Raw genomic sequence first — 19,955 nt, forward strand, 5'->3', positions numbered from 1 at the left:
TGTTCCGAATTTAATATCTTACTACAATGCTGCCAGATTGTCCCATATCCTCCGCTGGAATGACCCTGAAAGACAACTAAGCTGGTACACCTTAGAGTCTTCACTACTCCCACCCGGCATATGCCTAGCCGATCTCATATGGATCCCCACTCATCATAGGCGAGCCATTGATAACCTACATCCTGTTTTTAAACATGCCTTACAATTCTGGGACCAGATCAGGCATGAACCAGACATATCTCCCCATCCTTCTCCCATACTGACAATCTCAGCTGCACTATACTGCCTCCCGGACGCTCACTCTGACCTCTGGCCACAGCTACGAACACTGCAGGTATCTGCCTTCTATGAAAACGATATCTGGCTTTCACACCCCGTGATGTGCACTAAATTCCAACTCCCACCTAGATTACATTTTGAGGGATTTCGTCTAAGCACCCGTTTACGCACGTGGGGTTACCCTAAACAGACATTACGCCCCATGACGGTCTGGGAGAAGGCCTGGTTGGGAGCTCATAGTCTCAGGCATCTCTTATTCTTCCATTATAGTATACTGACTAATCTGAACCCCCCCACAAAATTTCACAACACCAAGCATGGGAAAAAGAAATAGGGTTCACTGTCACTTTAGATATCTGGTACTCCAGAATCAAGACAACCAAAAAACTTCTTCACTGCGCCACACTATGGGAACTTCATTATAAACTCCTAGTACGCTGGCACCTAGTCCCTACTACATTGCATAGAATATACCACTTGCAATCTCCCAAGTGTTGGAGAAAATGCAAATCTCATGGCACCCAGCAACACATCTGGTGGTCCTGTCCGGTAATACAGCCGCTATGGAAGAAAACATACACACTTCTTCAATCACTTGGCCTTACTCCCCCGTTCACCCCTGAAACAGCCCTCCTACACATGCAAATGCCCAACCTTACCCCCTCTGGAACAGCCCTCACAATTTATGTCCTTATGGCCACTAAACTTAACCTTGCAAGGGCTCGGAAAAAAGAAGAACCCCCGGCTCTCTTTCAGATTATCTCCACTATACACTACATTGGTCAAATGGAGCAGTACTCGTACAAAGCGCTTGATAAGACTGACTCCTTCTACGAAATCTGGTCCCCATGGATCACCAAATTCCCAAATTGGACCACAAATCAGTAGGTCCTGCCTCAGGACACCCCCCCCCCCCCACTTTCTCCCCATGCACTCCCCCCCCCCTTTTTTTTTTCTCTTCCTCCTATTCCCTCTTCCCCATCCCTCTCCCCTACCACACTTGAATGGCACATTAGTCCATCTCTCCATTATACCTTTCACAATAGACACAGTAGACAAACACATATTCATCATAGATCACTTTCAGAAAAGAGACCCTATCCATACCTCTTTCCATCTCCAATCACCAATCCATATTTCTACCAACATTCTGTTCTTATAATACCCCAATATGTCAATTATCTGTATTTAATTATGCCTTCAGATTGTTTCACTTGAAAGCTTTGATGTTATATATTTACTTGTCTCAATAAAAAAATTTTGTTAAAAAAAAAAAAATTATTATAACATTGTAATATGTGAAGCAGACAAGGGGGGTGCCATAGTGCTATTGGATTACAAACAGTACCAACAGGAAATTTACAGACAATTAATTTACATTACAACATACAGATATATGTTATTTGCATATGTTATGTAAAGGACCTTGGAGGGACAGCTATTTGCCTCATTAGTTTGGGATGTTGTTCTATACTACTTGTCTCTGTCTAACACAGTCATTCATGTTTGCTATAAGAAGTCCAGCCAATAGGATTTTTTTTAGCAGCTCTAATTCCTATTGGCTGATTCAAATCTTTCAGCCAGTAGGAATGCAAGGGATGCCATCTTGAATCGCGTACCTTGCATTGAACATTCAGTGTACGGTGGCGACCATTTGAAGAGGATGCTCTGCGCCAGATGTCTTCAGGATGGACCCACTACGTGCCATCAGGATCAAGATAGAAGATGCCGTCTGAATGAAGATTGAAGAGGCCGTCTGGATGAAGACTTCTCGCCGCTTGGATGAGGACTAGATCGTTCAAGTGAGACTTCAAAAACTGTAAGTGGATCGTCGGGGTTAGTGATAGTGGTTTTCTTGAGGGCTTTTTGGGTGTTTTTTTTTTAGATTAGGATTTGGGCAGCAAAAGAGCTAAATGTCCTTTTAAGGGCAAAGCCCATACAAATGCCCTTTTCAGGGCAATGGGTAGCTTAGGATTTTTTGGATTTAGGTTTTTTATTTTGGGGAGATGGTTGGGTGGTGGGTTGTTTTACTGTTGGGGGGTCTTTGTATTTTTTTTTACAGGTAAAAGAGCTAATATCTTTGGGGCAATACCCCACAAAAGGCCATTTTAAGGGCCATTGGTAGCTTATTGTAGACTAGAGTTTTTTTTAATTTGGGTGGGCTTTTTCATTATGATAGGGCTATTAGATTAGGTGTAATTCTTTTTTATTTTTGATAATTTTGTTTGTTATTTTCCGTAATTTAGTGTTTGTTATTTTTATAATTTAGTCTTTTTTTTGTTTTGTTTGTAAATTTTTTTAGAGTAGTGTTAGGATTTTTTTTTAATGTGTAGTTTAGTTTATTTAATTGGTAGTTATGTTAAGTTTAGTGTAATAATTATATTAGTTTAATTGTTAGTTTAAACTTAGTTTTTTTAATTTGACAGGTAAATTTAAATTTAATTTAAGCTAGGGACATTGTAATTTTAATATAAAGTTAGGGGGGCGTTAGGTTTAGGGGTTACTAGTTTAAATTAGTTTATTGCGATGTGGGGGGCTTTCAGCTTAGGGGTAATAGTTTAATTTATTATATTTTGTTGTGGGGGCTTTCGGTTTAGGGGTTAATCGGTTTATTATAGAGGCGGTGGTGTAGGGCTTAATAACTTTAGTATAGTGGGGTGATGTGGGCGGACGGCAGATTAGGGGTTAATTAACCTCTTCCTCAGACAGTGTATAGTGTAGTAAACACAAGCTATATATAACATAAACCATTAAAATATGCAAATACGATACAAATTACAAGTAAGAAATTTAACATACCCCTTTGATCGTTTGTGAACCACTGTGGTTTCAAAAAACAAGTACTTCCAGTATCATACACTGACCCTTGAAGAATACAGTTACTATACACTTAGGGCTAGATTACAAGTGGAGTCCTACTTATTGCTCATGTGTTAACTTCACTAAAAGTAAGCTTTTTACATGCGTCGGGTTAAGTTAAGTTGAAAGTAAAAATATTTTGCACAAGCACTAACCCGACACATGCAGCTCAACTTTGAATATCGTGACCACACTAATGTATTCCCCCATAGACTTCAATGAAGCATGAAAATTGGAAAAACATCTTCACTCACACACAAACCTGTTTTCTCAAGTGTGCTAACCCGACATGAATGTTCTTCATGTAGAAGAATATGTTCTATTTATTCTTAATATATATATATATATATATATATATATATATATATATATATATATATATATATGTGTGTGTGTGTGTGTAATTGCAACCTTTTTTTTTCCTAACAGCTCATATCTTTGAACATTTAAAACTTTTTAAAGCAATATTTTATATAAAAATTTATTATGAGCCAGCTGGGTCTTGATGGTGAGTCAGTCCAAATACAGTGGTTTGGGTTCCGAGGGTTAAGGTGGGAACAGGTGATTGTTAAGGTGGTGGAATTCGTTAGCTTCTACAGTCCCCGGGTCTGTTGGTGATCCATGCTGGTGGGAACGATTTGGGCTTCTTCTCAAAAAGATTTACTGGCGGGTGTAAAAAGGGATTTGATCCGGTTATGGGAGTTGTTCCCTGAGTTGTTGGTGGTGTGGTCGGAGATAGAAACTAGGCTGAAGTGGCGGGCAGCCTGGGACGTGCGAAGGCTGGAAACTTCCAGGAGAATAGGATATTGAGTAAGTTTGTGCAGAGGAATGGGGGGGGGGTTCTATACGGCACATAGAATTTGAAGGGGAGTTGGGGGAATGCTTCTTTTTGAGAGATGGGGTCCATTTAAATGAAGTTGGGCTCCATTTGTTTAATTTTAATTTAAGGGAAGGGGTTGAAAAGGCCTTGGGTGGTGGCGGGGTCCGGCTGTAAGCTGTCCTGGTGGCGGGGAGGTTTGCCTTTGGTGGTTTGTGGAGTTTTGCTGGGGTACCTCCTGCTATGCAGGAGAGGTCTATTACGGTTTCTGAGGGGACCTTTGGAACTTTGGTACAATGGGTTACTTGGCAAGCTCCGTGGGTTGTTAATGTTAATTCTATTATTGGGGATATTTATCTGTTTTATTTATATGTTAAGTTATGTTGTTAATAAAACAAGCTGCAGCCTTTTTACCCCAACAGATGATGTGTGTCTATTATTTGGGAATAACGTAGTCCCTAATTACGGTGTCACTGTGGAATTATACAGCTATAAACAAGGCAGACAGAAATAGTGGTTTTGTCTTTGAAAAGACTGTTTTTTTTGCTGTAATAGCTCTTGTAGAAACTGTAAATACTAAAAGAATAGAATGGAATTACAATAAGCACATGTGCAGTATGGTGCAGCAACTTTATGCTACATAAGTCTGACATAAGAAAAAAATAGGCAGTAATGCAGGATAATCAATGTAAATAGAATGTAGGACAGTATTAGCAGGTAATCTACTGCTTACAGTTATTAGCTTATACAAAGAGCAGGAGATGAAGAGCTATGAACAAGATGGATGATAAGAAACACTGACTTGAGCCCTACAGGAAGCTGATTGTACTTCCTGCTCTGTCACTTCCTTTATGGGAGACTGCATTTATAACAAAAAACACTACCTCTTTTAAATAGTTCATATGTAATGTATTTTTTTTTTTAAAAAGTGACCTACTTCTATTATAGTTTTACTATAGTTTACTAATATATTGTTAGGCCTGCTCAATTCTAAACAGACACTACTGGATTTTGAAACCCTTCATATTAACATAATTTTACTGTACTTTTACACATTCTTATCTGTAAAATATAACATATAAATTTGTCAAATGTAATACAATTTCATTCTGTATAGCAGGAGGTACCCCAGCTAACAAAAATATTATTTTAACACTGTCAGCTAGTAATTTTAACTGTATTGTTTTGCTTTAGGTATTACAGTGTTTTCTCTGTTTAAACTTCTGTATTTTGTAAATTCTACACATAAATATGATTCTTTTAACATATTCTTACTGTAAAATTAACAGTTGTGTTTGGTTCTGGATTTACAATTGTATTTTTTAGTATTTTCAGAATATTTCTGTAAATTTAACACAGTTTTATTGTTTTTCAATTTACACAATTTTGATGTCATAATTTTACAGCATTTTACAGTTAATTTCACAGACATTTTTTACAGTGTACCTTTCAACATTTTCCAGAGACTTTCTAGGACAGGGAAGATCATTTTATTATTGCATTACTGCACCTCCCAAATGTCTCACACCTTGCAGTACTTGTTTTAATGGACTGACCAGGCCAGGCCCACTGAACGCCAGGAGGGTTACCTTCATTGATTCTTTTACCGAGGCCCTGAGGTTTATAGTTACACCTTAACATTGTGGTTCTATTCACACAGGGTTTTATCTTCCCCCACATGAAGGAGTTTAGTAGAGCTTACACTTGCTAAAGAAAAGAATTCAAAAGAGCAATCATATGACATGCATTGGTAGAAATAACAACCATATCCAGGGTGGAGTATTTTGCATTTTCAATCAGCTGTAGAGCTTGAATAGTATTATCCTGAGCCTCTCTATCTGGGACAAAACCACATTGATCTGTGTAGACCACCTGGGACAAAACTAGATTAAAGGGACAGTAAAGTCATAATTATACATTCATGATTTAGACAGAGCATACAATTTTAAACAACATTCCAATTTACTTCTATTATTTAATTTGCTTCCTTCTCTTGTTATCCTTTACTGAAATTTTTACCTAGGTAAGCTCAGGAGCAGCAAAGAACATAGGCCTAGATTTAGAGTTGGGCGGTAGCCGTGAAAACCAGCGTTAGAGGCTCCTAACGCTGGTTTTGGGCTATCGCTGGTATTTGGAGTCAGTCAGGAAAGGGTCTAACGCTCACTTTGCAGCCTCGACTTTTCCATACCGCAGATCCCCCTACGCCATTTGCGTATCCTATCTTTTCAATGGGATCTTTCTAACGCCGGTATTCAGAGTCGTGGCTGAAGTGAGCGTTAGAAATCTAACGACAAAACTCCAGCCACAGAAAAAAGTCAGTAGTTAAGAGCTTTCTGGGCTAACGCCGGTTTATAAAGCTCTTAACTACTGTGCTCTAAAGTACACTAACACCCATAAACTACCTATGTACCCCTAAACCGAGGTCCCCCCACATTGCCGCCACTCTATTAAAATGTTTTAACCCCTAATCTGCCGCTCCGTACACCGCTGCCAGCTACGTTATCCCTATGTACCCCTAATCTGCTGCCCCTAACATCGCCGACCCCTATATTATATTTATTAACCCCTAATCTGCCGCCCCCGCTGACACCTGCATATTATTATTAACCCCTAATCTGCCGCTCCGTACACCGCCGCAACCTACATTATACCTATGTACCCCTAATCTGCTGCCCCTAACACCGCCGACCCCTATATTATATTTATTAACCCCTGTTCCGATCAGCCAATAGAATGCGAGCTCAATCTGATTGGCTGATCGAATCAGCCAATCGGATTGAACTTGATTCTTATTGGCTGATTCCATCAGCCAATCAGAATTTTCCTACCTTAATTCCGATTGGCTGATAGAATCCTATCAGCCAATCGGAATTTCGAGGGACGCCATTTTGGATGACGTCCCTTAAAGGAACCGTCATTCGTCGGGAAGTCGTCGGTGAAGATGGATGTTCCGCGTCGGCGGGATGAACATGGATCCGGAAGAAAGAAGATTGAAGATGCCGTTGATAGAAGACTTCAGTCGGATCATGGACAACTTCAGCCCCCCGATTGGGCTTGGATCAAGACATCGGAGCCAGGACGGATCGGTGTGATACCCGGCGAGGTGAAGCTAAGGTAGGAAGATCTTCAGGGGCTTAGTGTTAGGTTTATTTAAGGGGGGTTTGGGTTAGATTAGGGGTATGTGGGTGGTGGGTTGTAATGTTGGGGGGGTATTGTATGTGTTTTTTTTTACAGGCAAAAGAGCTGAATTCTTTGGGGCATGCCCCGCAAAGGGCCCTTTTCAGGGCTGGTAAGGTAAAAGAGCTTTGAACTTTTTTAATTTAGAATAGGGTAGGGCATTTTTTTATTTTGGGGGGCTTTGTTATTTTATTAGGGGGCTTAGAGTAGGTGTAATTAGTTTAAAATTGTTGTAATATATTTCTAATGTTTGTAAATATTTTTTTATTTTTTGTAACTTAGTTCTTTTTTATTTTTTGTACTTTAGTTAGTTTATTTCATTGTATTTATTTGTAGATATTGTATTTAATTAATTTATTGATAGTGTAGTGTTAGGTTTAATTGTAGATAATTGTAGGTATTTTATTTAATTTATTTATTGATAGTGTAGTGTTAGGTTTAATTGTAACTTAGGTTAGGATTTATTTTACAGGTAATTTTGTAATTATTTTAACTAGGTAACTATTAAATAGTTATTAACTATTTAATAGCTATTGTACCTGGTTAATATAATTACATAGTTGCCTGTAAAATAAATATTAATCCTAAAATAGCTACAATATAATTATAATTTATATTGTAGCTATATTAGGGTTTATTTTACAGGTAAGTATTTAGCTTTAAATAGGAATAAGTTATTTAATAAGAGTTAATTTATTTCGTTAGATTTAAATTATATTTAACTTAGGGGGTGTTAGGGTTAGGGTTAGACTTAGCTTTAGGGGTTAATACATTTATTATAGTAGCGGTGAGATCCGGTCGGCAGATTAGGGGTTAATAATTGTAGGTAGGTGGAGGCGATGTTGGGGGCGGCAGATTAGGGGTTAATAAATATAATATAGGGGTTAATAAGTGTAGTTAGGTGGAAGCGATTTTGGGGGTAGCAGATTAGGGGTCAATAACAGTAATGTAGGTTGCGGCGATGTTGGGGGCAGCAGATTAGGGGTTAATAACAGTAATGTAGGTTGCAGCGATGTTAGGGACAGCAGATTAGGGGTTAATAAGTGTATGTAGGTGGCGACGACATTGGGGGCAGCAGATTAATGGTTATTAATATTTAACTAGTGTTTGCGATGCGGGAGTGCGGCGGATTAGGGGTTAATATGTTTATTATAGTGGCGGCGATGTCCGGAGCGGCAGGTTAGGGGTTAATAATTTTATTTTAATATTTGCGATGCGGGAGGGCCTTGGTTTAGGGGTTAATAGGTAGTTTATGGGTGTTAGTGTACTTTGTAACACTTTAGTTATGAGTTTTCTGTTACAGCTTTGTAACGTAAAACTCATAACTACTGACTTTAGATGGTGGTATGGATCTTGTAGTTATAGAGTGTACCACTCACTTTTTGAGCTCCCAGGCAAAACTCGCAATACCAGCGCTATGGAAGTCCAGCGGTAGTGAAAAAGAGCCATAATGATGCTTTTTCACTCATAATGCACAACTCATAATCTAGCTGTATTTTAGGTTGTGAAAATTTTTTAAACATATCCAATAAGCACAATGATCAGCCACGTTATCAACACTACAAGAATTTGCATAATAAAGGTTACAATTTAATTGGAGCTTTTTAAATTTGTTTTTCTATGCACGAGATTGTAAACTAAAACACAGAAATATAGTTAAATGCCCCTAAGCAAGCTACAAAGCTTTCTAAAGAATTTTTATTTTTAATGAACTCTGCAAGGGACCTTGCAGACTTGATAAGTTCGATAGTAGTAGCTCATTTTCAAAACAAGCTTTAATAAATCTACCCTAGAGAATTTTGCAAAGAAAAAGGGCATTTTTTAATATGGTGACAGTTGTGATAAAACTTAAAATAGAAAATCATGTTCCTTAATACAATACTAAATGTAAAATGCAAAATATTGAGTATAAAGTGAATAGATCTCATATTTTATTAAGTGCTATATTATCCTAAATTTGTCCCTTTTTCTCATCCAGATCTGTAGTGAATACTCCTTAGTGACATACAGAGTTTTCAAAGCAATATTTTATTTTACTTTACTGAATCTTGTGAAATACCTACTTTTTGGGTATTTTTTTACAGTTGAAACTTACAGCCTTAATGAACTTTAAAGATTCTAGGTAAAAAGAAACTTGCTTTCCTAACTGTATTGTATCACCCCAATATTAAAAAAAAATATTTAAAAAGAAATTAAACAAGCTCTTTGGCCAATTCCTGCCACATCCACCTTAAAAACATCTCCAAAATTAGGGATTTCCTCACACAAGAGATATATAAGATTTGTATGCATTCTCTCATCCTTTCCCACCTTTACTACTGCAACTCTATCCTCTCTGTTCTCCCTAGCTCCCGTCTAGCTCCTTTACAAACCATAATGAATGCCTCTGCCAGGATCAACTTTCTTACACGTCACTCTTCATCTGCTGCACTACTCTGCTGATCCCTTCACTGGCTTCCTCTAGCCTCCAGAATAAAACATGAAATTCTGACTCTGACATACAGGGCCCTCAATAACACTGCTCCCCCCCTATATCTCAGACCTTGTCTCCAGATTTTATCCCTCCGATCTTCTTTACTCTGCTCATGACCCCCTCCTCTCCTCACTGCCTTACATTTCTGTCTAGACTTCTACAGATGGTCCCCTATTTTGTGGAACTCTCTGCATTGCTCCACAAGACTCTCCCCTAGTTTTAAAAGTGTGAAGCATTTCTTAAATACTCTACTGTTCAGGGATGCTTACAACATACTCTAACCTTTTTTAATCAGAGTTCCTCTCCTCCTTTTTTATTCCCCTGAACCCCCTTAGCATGTAAGCCTGTGAGCCCAGCTGTTTATAGATCACCTTCATGAGAGCTGACTACAACAGTGCAACTCTTGGCAGGGCCCTCTACTCCCTTGTTCACTATAAATATTACCTGCATATCATTCCTTTGTTAATAGTGCTGCAGAATCTGGAATCTGATAATAATAATATTAATATTAGGAGTGTAGCATTACAGTTTACTATATTATATAATTTGAAAACATAATAGCAGAATTAGCCCCACCCACTGAACACTCAGACATGCTCAAGAACTCCACAGACACACTCACCTTCTACCAAGACACACCCACATTCCTACCCACTAGCAAACCATGGTCCCACCCCCTCCCAACACAGCCCCATCCACAAAATGGTGACAGGCCCTCATCAACCTCCTTAGTCCCTTATACCCAGCCAAAAATGTTGAGAGGTATGGTTTTAAGGTCCTTATGAAATGTGTAAGCAAATGAACAATGTAGAAAATGTATTTCCTGAACATTCTGTTACATATAAAACAACTATTTATTGTGAATAAATTGCTTATTAAAACAGACATCTTAAAATCATATTGACATAATTTATGCTTAATGTCATGCTCTGTATAAACTTATTTCACTGTTGCATAGTATGATTACTGGAAAATTATACTAAAAAATACAAATAATGAATTTAAAGATCTTGAATGGAAAATGAATCCAGAACTTTTGCAACAAGAGTTCCCCATCATTAATTACATTGCATCATTGAAATTGCATTATTTTTCTCACTACAATTATAATCTAAGGCAAACTGTGTTTATAACTGAAATGTATATGTAATTTTTGTTCCGTGAACAAAAATTTGATTTTTATCTTATAGTTTCATTGACTGTAAAGTTTCTAAAAAAAAAAAAAAAACCTGGTCACTAATGTTTTTAAATAGAAATACATACAAGTTGAATTAATACATTTTATTTCCCTCTGTCCTGTGATATAACAATGGATTATGATCTAAAACTAAAAGTATAAATGAGGCAAAAGTATAACTTTTAAAAAAAAAAAAATGTTTGTTTACTTATGTGTTATTTTTTTATTTCTAAACCCTACATAATTGAGGAGCCCTGTCCTACAATATCACTAAGTTCATATAAACAAGTAATACTTTAAAGGGACAGTCTTCTCCAGAATTGTTATTGTTTAAAAAAATAGATAATACCTTTATTACCCATCCCCCAGTTTTGGATAACAAACATGTATATATTAAAGGGACCGTCTGCTCCAAACGTTCTATTGTTTTTTAATTTTTTTATTTATTAAGGTTATTTTTCAAATAAACAATTAGCAGTTGTCGATACGTTATAGAGGAAAGTAAGTTATTACAGTGTAGATTGTCAATAGAGTTTGCACAAGTGCACAATACAATTAAATGACAAATTACACATGAAATGCCTGCATTAGGCGTTGTTCAAATATTACACCCACCATAAAATTTATGCGGCCACTCTTGGACCACAAAAATGATATAACCAAAATATAAGGCGGGTAAACAGTTGTGTAACAGGGCCACGCATGGACCCCAAATGAAGAACCTCTGTTTTACTTTTTTTTTAAACGGACATATGAACAAATTCAATAAATTTAGATTACTGGAACAGGCTAAGTAGAATAATGTTAGTAGTATACACCATAATAGAAATTGTCTGTGCTGACCAACCTGGAAAAATAAATAGTCTCAGAGCATTTTGTGGACCAGAGTTGAAATAAAAGTGTCACATACATTACCCAAGACAAACTTTTGACGTCTACCTTAGAGCCTGCTAGGGGGGTATCCCTCATTATCTTTGTAGTAGTTAGACAAACTAGTCTTAGTGGGTTAGCTTAAGGAACATATGCACTCGCTATGACTGATAGACTGCTATATATAAATATATATATAATATATATATATATATATGTTAAGAACATGTTTAAAGCCCCAATGACATATAGAAACAGTGCATGTAGAGATTCAATTTTCATTGTTACGGTATAAGGCTAGATCTAAAATTCTTTGCATGGCTATATGTTTGTTTAGGACGGGCGTCACGCCGCCTCGGCCGCAGGCAGCGGTGCGTCCCATCCGGAAGCTATAGCAAAGCTCCCTGGGGATAAATATAGGGCATGAAAATCTTCTATAAAGCTGAAAAATAACTAGAGAGACTACAGTCTAGCCCTAAATAGATAAACATGTAAGCACATATAAATAATATTAAATTTAAATTCTATTAACATCTCAGTGGGCATAAATAAATTGCTAAGCAATTTCCATATAAAAACTAAACCATATAGGCAAAATAGGCATGGCTATAAAGATATTTAGATGTACTCCCAATGAATAGGTTGTGGGAAGAATCGGTATACAGTAATAAGGGGCTGCGCCTGCACAGCTTTTAATAATTGGTAGGGACATTGCTTAGGAATATTAGAAGCAAGTTAGGTATCTACGGTGCCAATAAAGAGTACATGGGTCCAGTGCTATTATAGTACCCTCGGTCTAGAAGTACATATATTCATGGTTTCCATGTAAGTTAAGGGGTCTTTTACCATATATTGTTAAGGGGAGCTTCTAATATTTATTGTCCATAAGTGAAAAGCTAACCACAAATACATCAGATTACTATATGCCTCATCCATACTTAACCATGAAACCTGTAGGTGCGCTTAGAGCACAGGACTTTGTATAAATAATACAAACAGTGACAGTCATCAGTCCTCTACTGGTAGTATTAGCTTTTAAGTATCCAAGTATGGGCCAGCACTCCTGCAATTAGTGCACGTGTAGACTGGGGTAAAACTGCCAAACCCCACAAACAAATCCTTAGAATGTGAAATGTCCACAGCACTGTAAATTTTTAATTATACTTTATTCAGACATAAAAACAGCAACGTTTCATGACTGTGTGTCACTTAATAATGAGTGACACACAGTCACGAAATGTTGCTGTTTTTATGTCTGAATAAAGTATTATTGAAAATTTACAGTGCTGTGGACATTTCACATTCTAAGTATTAGCTTTTAGTCAGTAGGAGGCAGTAAAGAAAAAAAATGTATAGCTACCTATATGTGACCTGCATGTATACAAGTAACTAATCTGGATAGGGTATTTCAATATATACATAGTTAGGAATCTTAAGGCAATCCCCAGTGATATGTAGTCTAAGCCAAACTTACCCGAATGTAACTTATGTTTAGAATAAGCTGTATAAAATGGCTATAACTACACATCTGTAGAAAGTATATAAACATGAATTATTCCAAAAGACTAAAAGTTAAATAGACAGCTTATAGTTAGTAACATATGGGGAGAGTACTGTTGTTGATCGCTAAAGCCAAAACCACAAGTGCTATCGCTTGGAACATGTAAACTAATAAGATCAACTTAAACTGGTTTTCCATGCCAACTTAAATATCCTAGAAATATGTGCGCACTAATATAAAAATGTTAACAACATTAACACTTATCATATGGGGTGCTCAGGACAGTCTTATCCAAACAAGGTAAACATTGTCATAAAGAAATTTTTAAAGAAGTCAGGCAGGATAGAGCACGCTAAGTAATAAAAGAATCCTTCGTTCTGCCATTTCTAAGTGACTCTGCACGGAGCAAATAGAGGTATGGCCTAAGGTAGCAAGTTATAACTAGTAGAGGTTTTGTGGAGGAGTCTCTATAGTTGTGTGAGCATGCTAAGTGGAACTTTATACCTGTACCAACAAACTTAAAGGTAAAGCAATAACAGGGTCAAGGGATCGCTAAGACATTTAGATTGAATCACACATTATTAACATAGAGAGTTAAAAGAACAGAATTCTCAAACGGAACTGTGAATAAAAGTAAAGTTTGCAGCATGAGTCTGTTTACTCGTGGTAGGTTCTAAATCTAGCCAACTCCGGTGCGAGTCCCCATGGAAGAGTCAATTTTACCAACGTGATGCAGGGTCACCCAAAGTCTGAGCCATAAGTATGTGTTAACCGTAGGGCAGCATCCCTGCCTCCATCTAGTGTCCCATTTGTACCGCAGCAGATCCGCACAGCAAGGGGTCATTAAAAGCTGCAAAGACCCTAGGAAGCATTGTGGTTGTGGCTCCACGCCTTCCTGACCGTGGAATGGATGTTCAGCGGAGGCTCTCTGATATATGTTTTCCCAAACTTTGTATTGTTTAAAACGGTAGATAATCCCTTTATTACCCACTTTCCAGTTTTGCACAACTATATGTAGTAATATTAATATACTTATAATCTCTGTGATTACCTTCTATCTTAGCCTCTTTCGAAAGCCCCCTGATCATATGGCTATTTATTTATTATCTATTGACTTGCATTTACACCAATTAGTGCAGTGTCATCCACAACCCCTGGGAGTGAGCACAATTTTATCTATATGGCTCACATGAATTAGCAGTCTCTTGTTGTGAAAAAAAAGCTAAGAAAAAAGAATGTGGCTTAGAAACCGGCAGAAATTTAGAGGTTTAAATATTATAAAGTATATTAATATAAACATGTAGGTTGTGTAAAGCTGGGGAATGGGTAGTAAAGGAGTTATCTATATTATTAAACTATAATAATTTTGGTGTTGACTGTCCCTTTAATATACTTTTTTACCTGTGTGATTACCTTGTATCTAAACCTCTGCAGACTGGCCCCTTATTTCAGTTCTTTTGAAAGACTTGCATTGTAGCCTATCAGTGGTGACATAAATAACTCCATGGGAGTGAGCACAATGTTATTTATGGGGCACACTTGAACTAGCGCTGACTAGCTGTGAAAAAATGCACTGCGATAAGAGCCTTCAATGGCTTAGATATTATAATATGAGCCTACCTAGATTTGTTATAGCTTTCAACATAGAATACCAAAAGAACAGTGCAAATGTGATGATAAAAGTAAATTGGAAAGTTGTTTAAATTTGCATGCCCTATATGAATCATGAACATTTCATTTTGATTTGAAACCAAACTATATCTAGAACCAAGTCCAGAAATGCAGGGGCTCCACAGAGTCCTGCTCTCAACTAAGCAAATCAATGGTTGAATTATGTGAGACCAATCCCAGATGTATTCTTGGGGATATATTCACAGATGCAAGGATCAGCCACTCTCTCGCTCACAGTATACTCACAAAGGCAGCAGCACTCGTCGTGCTATTGGAAACAAACTGGAGTCTCACAGCGCTCCAGCTCGTTTATATCACAGTCCACAGGCAAAGAGTGCTGAGACTTTTGTAGTGATTACCACAGTCCACAGGACCAGGATCCAAGGTGCTCCCCATGGCTCGAAACTCTGGATGCACATGCCTGAGGAAACGGTCAGTGGACTGAGAAACACATAGCATATCACACTGATGCACTTTTAGTGTTTTTAACTGTATTAAAGTGTGTTTTTTTAACTCATCACTTTGTCTGATCTATACGACCATTCCCCTTTTTGCTGATCAGCCGGATTTGATCAGTTGGGGCTTACTTGAAATCAAGTTATATCACTCCTCTATCCAGAGTTTCGAGCCAAGGGGTCCTATGGACTGTGGTGTCAGCGAGCTCTAGCGCTGTGAGACTCCAGTCTGTTTCCAATAACACGACGAGTGCTGCCGCCTTTGTGAGTTTACTGTGAGCGAGTGATACGTAACCTGCCTGTCTGTTTGAAGCTGATTTGCACAAGGAACCGCCTCTTCATTTTTCTGTCTTTCAGACTGAAGTTGGGAAATTTTGATTTCACTGTCTCTTTAAAGATTCTGCCAGCCTGGACATTTCACAAATCTTTTATTTTTGATCATTGAATTAACGAACTAAGCAACAGGGATCAATAAAAATAAATGAAAAATATTGTATTACATTCCAGACTAAGGGGCCGATTTATCAAGAGCCGAATGGCCCCTGATGCCCCTGTTTCTGTGCGAGACTTCATGCTCCCTGAAAACAGCAGTTATGAAGCAGCGGTCTTAAGACCACTGCTCCATAACTGGTCCACTGCCTTTGAGGCTGCGGACATGAATCCGCCTGATATCATACGATTGGGTTGATTGACACCCCCTGGAATCGGCCGATTGGCCGCAAATCTGCAGGGGGCGGCATTGCACAAGCAGTTTAAAAGAACTGCTTGTGCAATGATAAATGCCGACAGCGTATGCTGTTAGCATTCATCGGTGTCTGTCGGACATGATCCCCTGAGCGGATCATGTCGGACAGACCGATGATAAATCGGAACCTAAATTTCTATAGTAATGCAGCCATAGTTTTATTTAAAATCTGGAGCCAGATTCTGTGAAAGTTACTTAAATTGAGCTGCTTTGAAAGATGTTACCTAATTACTCACAGTGACACTCTTAAAGGGCAGCACTAGGACCCACCACTAGAGAAATTGTGACCTGTACTGCTATCATACTGGCACATATAAGTACTAGTGTTATAGCCCTCCGACCCTACCCACCAAAGCCCAGATGACCCCACTATTATTTAGCAATAGCACATGCCAAACCAGCTATTATTCCTAACAGTCTGTGTCATTATTCTGGCATAGACTAGATAAAAAGCTCAATGCAAACTTTATCTAACTGCTCAATATTGCTAAAAGAATAAATTTAAGCAAGATAATTGAACAATAGTTAAATATTGAACATGGTGCTTTTTGTGACGTCATACCCATGGTCATTGGATATAAACAATGTTATAATGATTCTGCTGATTAGTTGCATTATGAAAGAAAGAATGGTTAGGGGAAGAGTGAGTGGTGGTGATTTTGTTGATGAAGCACATAGCAAGTTTATATACCAAATATAATGCAAGAATAACAACAATTATGAATTCTATACCCATTAAAATCTTCATACTTAGGGCTCCTTGCCAGGAACCCAAACCAAAGGACCAATCAAGGCCATCAAACAAACCTTTACATTGTTTTCTTATTTGTAAATGAACCTCATGTAATTGATCAAGATGTATCCTACCAGTATAATTGGTAATAAGAACACAACAACTTGAATGTACGTGTGCACAAACTCATCCTTCGGCAGCTAACAGATAGTCTAAGGCCATTCTATTCTGGAGGACAGTTTGAGCAATTTGTTCTTGGCACATGTTTAAGGATTCTATAGCTTTTGAGGTGACATTAAGAGCCTCATCTACAAGTGTTGCAAACAGGTTGAGCTTATAATACAAACCTATTGTAGCTGCAGTTGGGATCCAGATTTAATCATAACTAGATTTCACTGTAAGGCCAGACTCTGGGTTTTCTAAATTCCTGCGTGCATTCAACTTTCCATCTGGTAAGGTATTATGGATACTTAAAGCTGGGGATATATATACCCTAAGTAGAAAGGTGACAGGTGACTGCCCATCTTTCACAAAGCCAGTAATAGCCATAATGTAATTTGATAAATGGAGAGCAAGTAGGGACTCTTCTCCTTCTAGTTTGAGGGGATTTCACTGTAAGGACAGACCCTGGGTCTTCTACTTCCCTGCATGTGTGCAACTGGCCTTCTGATAGGGTATTATGGATACTTAAAGCTGGTGATATATACCCTAAGTATTACAAGGTGACAGTTAACTGCATGGTATAATTTTGACTGCCCATCTTTCACAAAGCCAATACTAACCATAAGGTAATTAAATAAATGGAGGGCAAGAAGGGAATCTTCTTCTTCTAGTCTGAGGGGAAGCGATTGTTTAGCTATGTTTTTATTTTTAAGCCAGAGCCATCTGCTTATTGTGTTATGTGGTTCAGTGTTATTAATAGTAAAGTTTTGAATGTACTCAAAAGAAAGGTAGGACCCATCCCATATAGTTAAAGCTGTAGCATTGACTTGTTTAGCTGCAATGGTATTAGCCACTTATATCTCCAATTGCCATGCCTGCTGCTAGGATAAGTCCAACCAGGTCAAAAAGTTAGAGATTTGTTGGACCCAGGAAGCAAAGGCAAAGCAGCAATGGTGTGTAATTGAACTAGGATGTGGCCAGACTACCATACACACCACCCGCAACAGAAATAATTGTATACTACACTCTCTTATTCAAATAAAACTAACAATTCTGTGTCAATAACTTCTGTGCAATTAACCCTAACAAAAACTTTTCCAAAGTAGGCCTAATGGATAACTTGATCACCCAGTGCGATTATCATGACCTCCTAAAGTAGGCAATGATAATGGCTGACCAGACACCCACTGCTAATATCCTAATCATAATCTCCCATTATTATACCCTTAGTATAAAACACATCCTTAGGTGATTTCCCACCACAAGTACTGTCCCATTGGAAACAACCACAGCATCTAACCCACCTATGTAACCCTTCCTTTGCTAACACCAACATTCGTAAATCACATAAGTAAACTCCTCTCAAATTATTACATTCCTCATCACAAATAACCCCAACACCTTACCCTTTTAAAGTAAAACAAAAATATCTATATTGATAAAAAGACCCCTTAATGTTACAATCCCTGAATTTCAATTGGTCTTTTCTGATTCTCACAACATTATGACTTTTCTAAAGAGTTCACTCTTTTATTTATAGAAATATTAGCAATCCTGATTAGTTAATAAAGTTATTTTAGGGAGCCTTAAAGATTCAGTCCTCCCACAATTAAACCTAATTGTGACCTTGTTTCCTAGTCAGAATAGACTAGGAAACAACGTCACAATTAGGTTTAATTGCAGTGGGGTGCACTGGTACAGCATGGTTAAATTTATTTTAAAGATGGGGAAGGTTAAATTTAGGGTTCATTATAATGGAGGTAATTGGGAAAGCATGGTTGTGGCTAGGGGGTCAATTAAATGTGGGTGATAATTTCTTTTTGCATTTATTTGTTTCTACAACAGAAACACTATGGACTGTTGATCATAACAGTGACTGTCATAGGACACAGTAGCTACTATGTTCTTTCAGCTTCCAAAGAAATCAATAGCCATCACTATTACTTGGGAGCTGTCGCTATGATGCTGTCATACAAAAAATTGTCAGCATAAGTCTGACCACACACAAATCTCTAGTAATAAAAAAAAGCAGATCACATGAAATCTACACCTGTTTTTTCAAAAGTGCATTACTTTTCATTGCGTTAACAAGTTGGCTGAAATATTTAACCCTTTGAGTCCTAAGCACTTTCCCACCTGGATGCTAAGCTGGATTTGTTTTTTTTATTTTTTATTTTTTTAAATATATATTTTTTTAACTTTTTTATTTTTTCAGATCCCCAAAACACTAAGCAGCATGCCCCATTTCCCTATACTGTCTATTGTATTTTCTAAATAAAGTTGCGCTTCATCACGTCATTGCGTGCGACGTCACCACGCAAAACGTCACAGGCCCGATCGCCGGGGTGGGAGTCGATGGTAGCCCCCAGATTGCCCTCAAGGTGGGTGAGTGCTAGCGACGGCTCTTAGCCATCGTCAGCACCTGACTGGGAAAATTTGCGATGGCTCAGAGCCGTCTTTAGCACTCAGAGGGTAAAATTGCTAGACCTTTCATACACTGAACATTTGGAGTAAACCTGTTCATTAGTGTTAATTATTTAAATTAAAAAAACTGCAGCTTTCTTTTCATGAGTACAAAAATATTTTCTATGAGCCAATCTCATTATAACCACATTTTTTTTTAAATTAATAGGCAGTTAATAGATTTAGAGGGATGATTGACATTTTCTTAATAGTAATAGGTAGTCCCTGTATTAATAAATAGGAGACCAAGAAATGTTATGACTATGATTTTATAATTACCTAATTAAAATGGAAAATTGAAAAAGACATATTATATATGACTTAAAAATAAACACATTTTTTGGGAAAATGGTTTACTTAAAAAATGTATTTGTGAACATATACTTCTGACTATTAAGGGCCTAAAAATCTAAAGCTCTCCGCTCAGGTGAGATGATATAAGAAGCCTCATCAGTAGGGATGAGCGAATGTTTTGCAACATTCAAAAAATGAAACAAATTTTAACACATTCGTTCGTTACGAATTTTGAATGTTTGTACCACATTCTAACATTTGTTTAATGTATTCAAATTA

The sequence above is a fragment of the Bombina bombina genome, chromosome 3 (genome assembly GCF_027579735.1).
Source record: "Bombina bombina isolate aBomBom1 chromosome 3, aBomBom1.pri, whole genome shotgun sequence".
Lineage (NCBI taxonomy): Eukaryota > Metazoa > Chordata > Amphibia > Anura > Bombinatoridae > Bombina > Bombina bombina.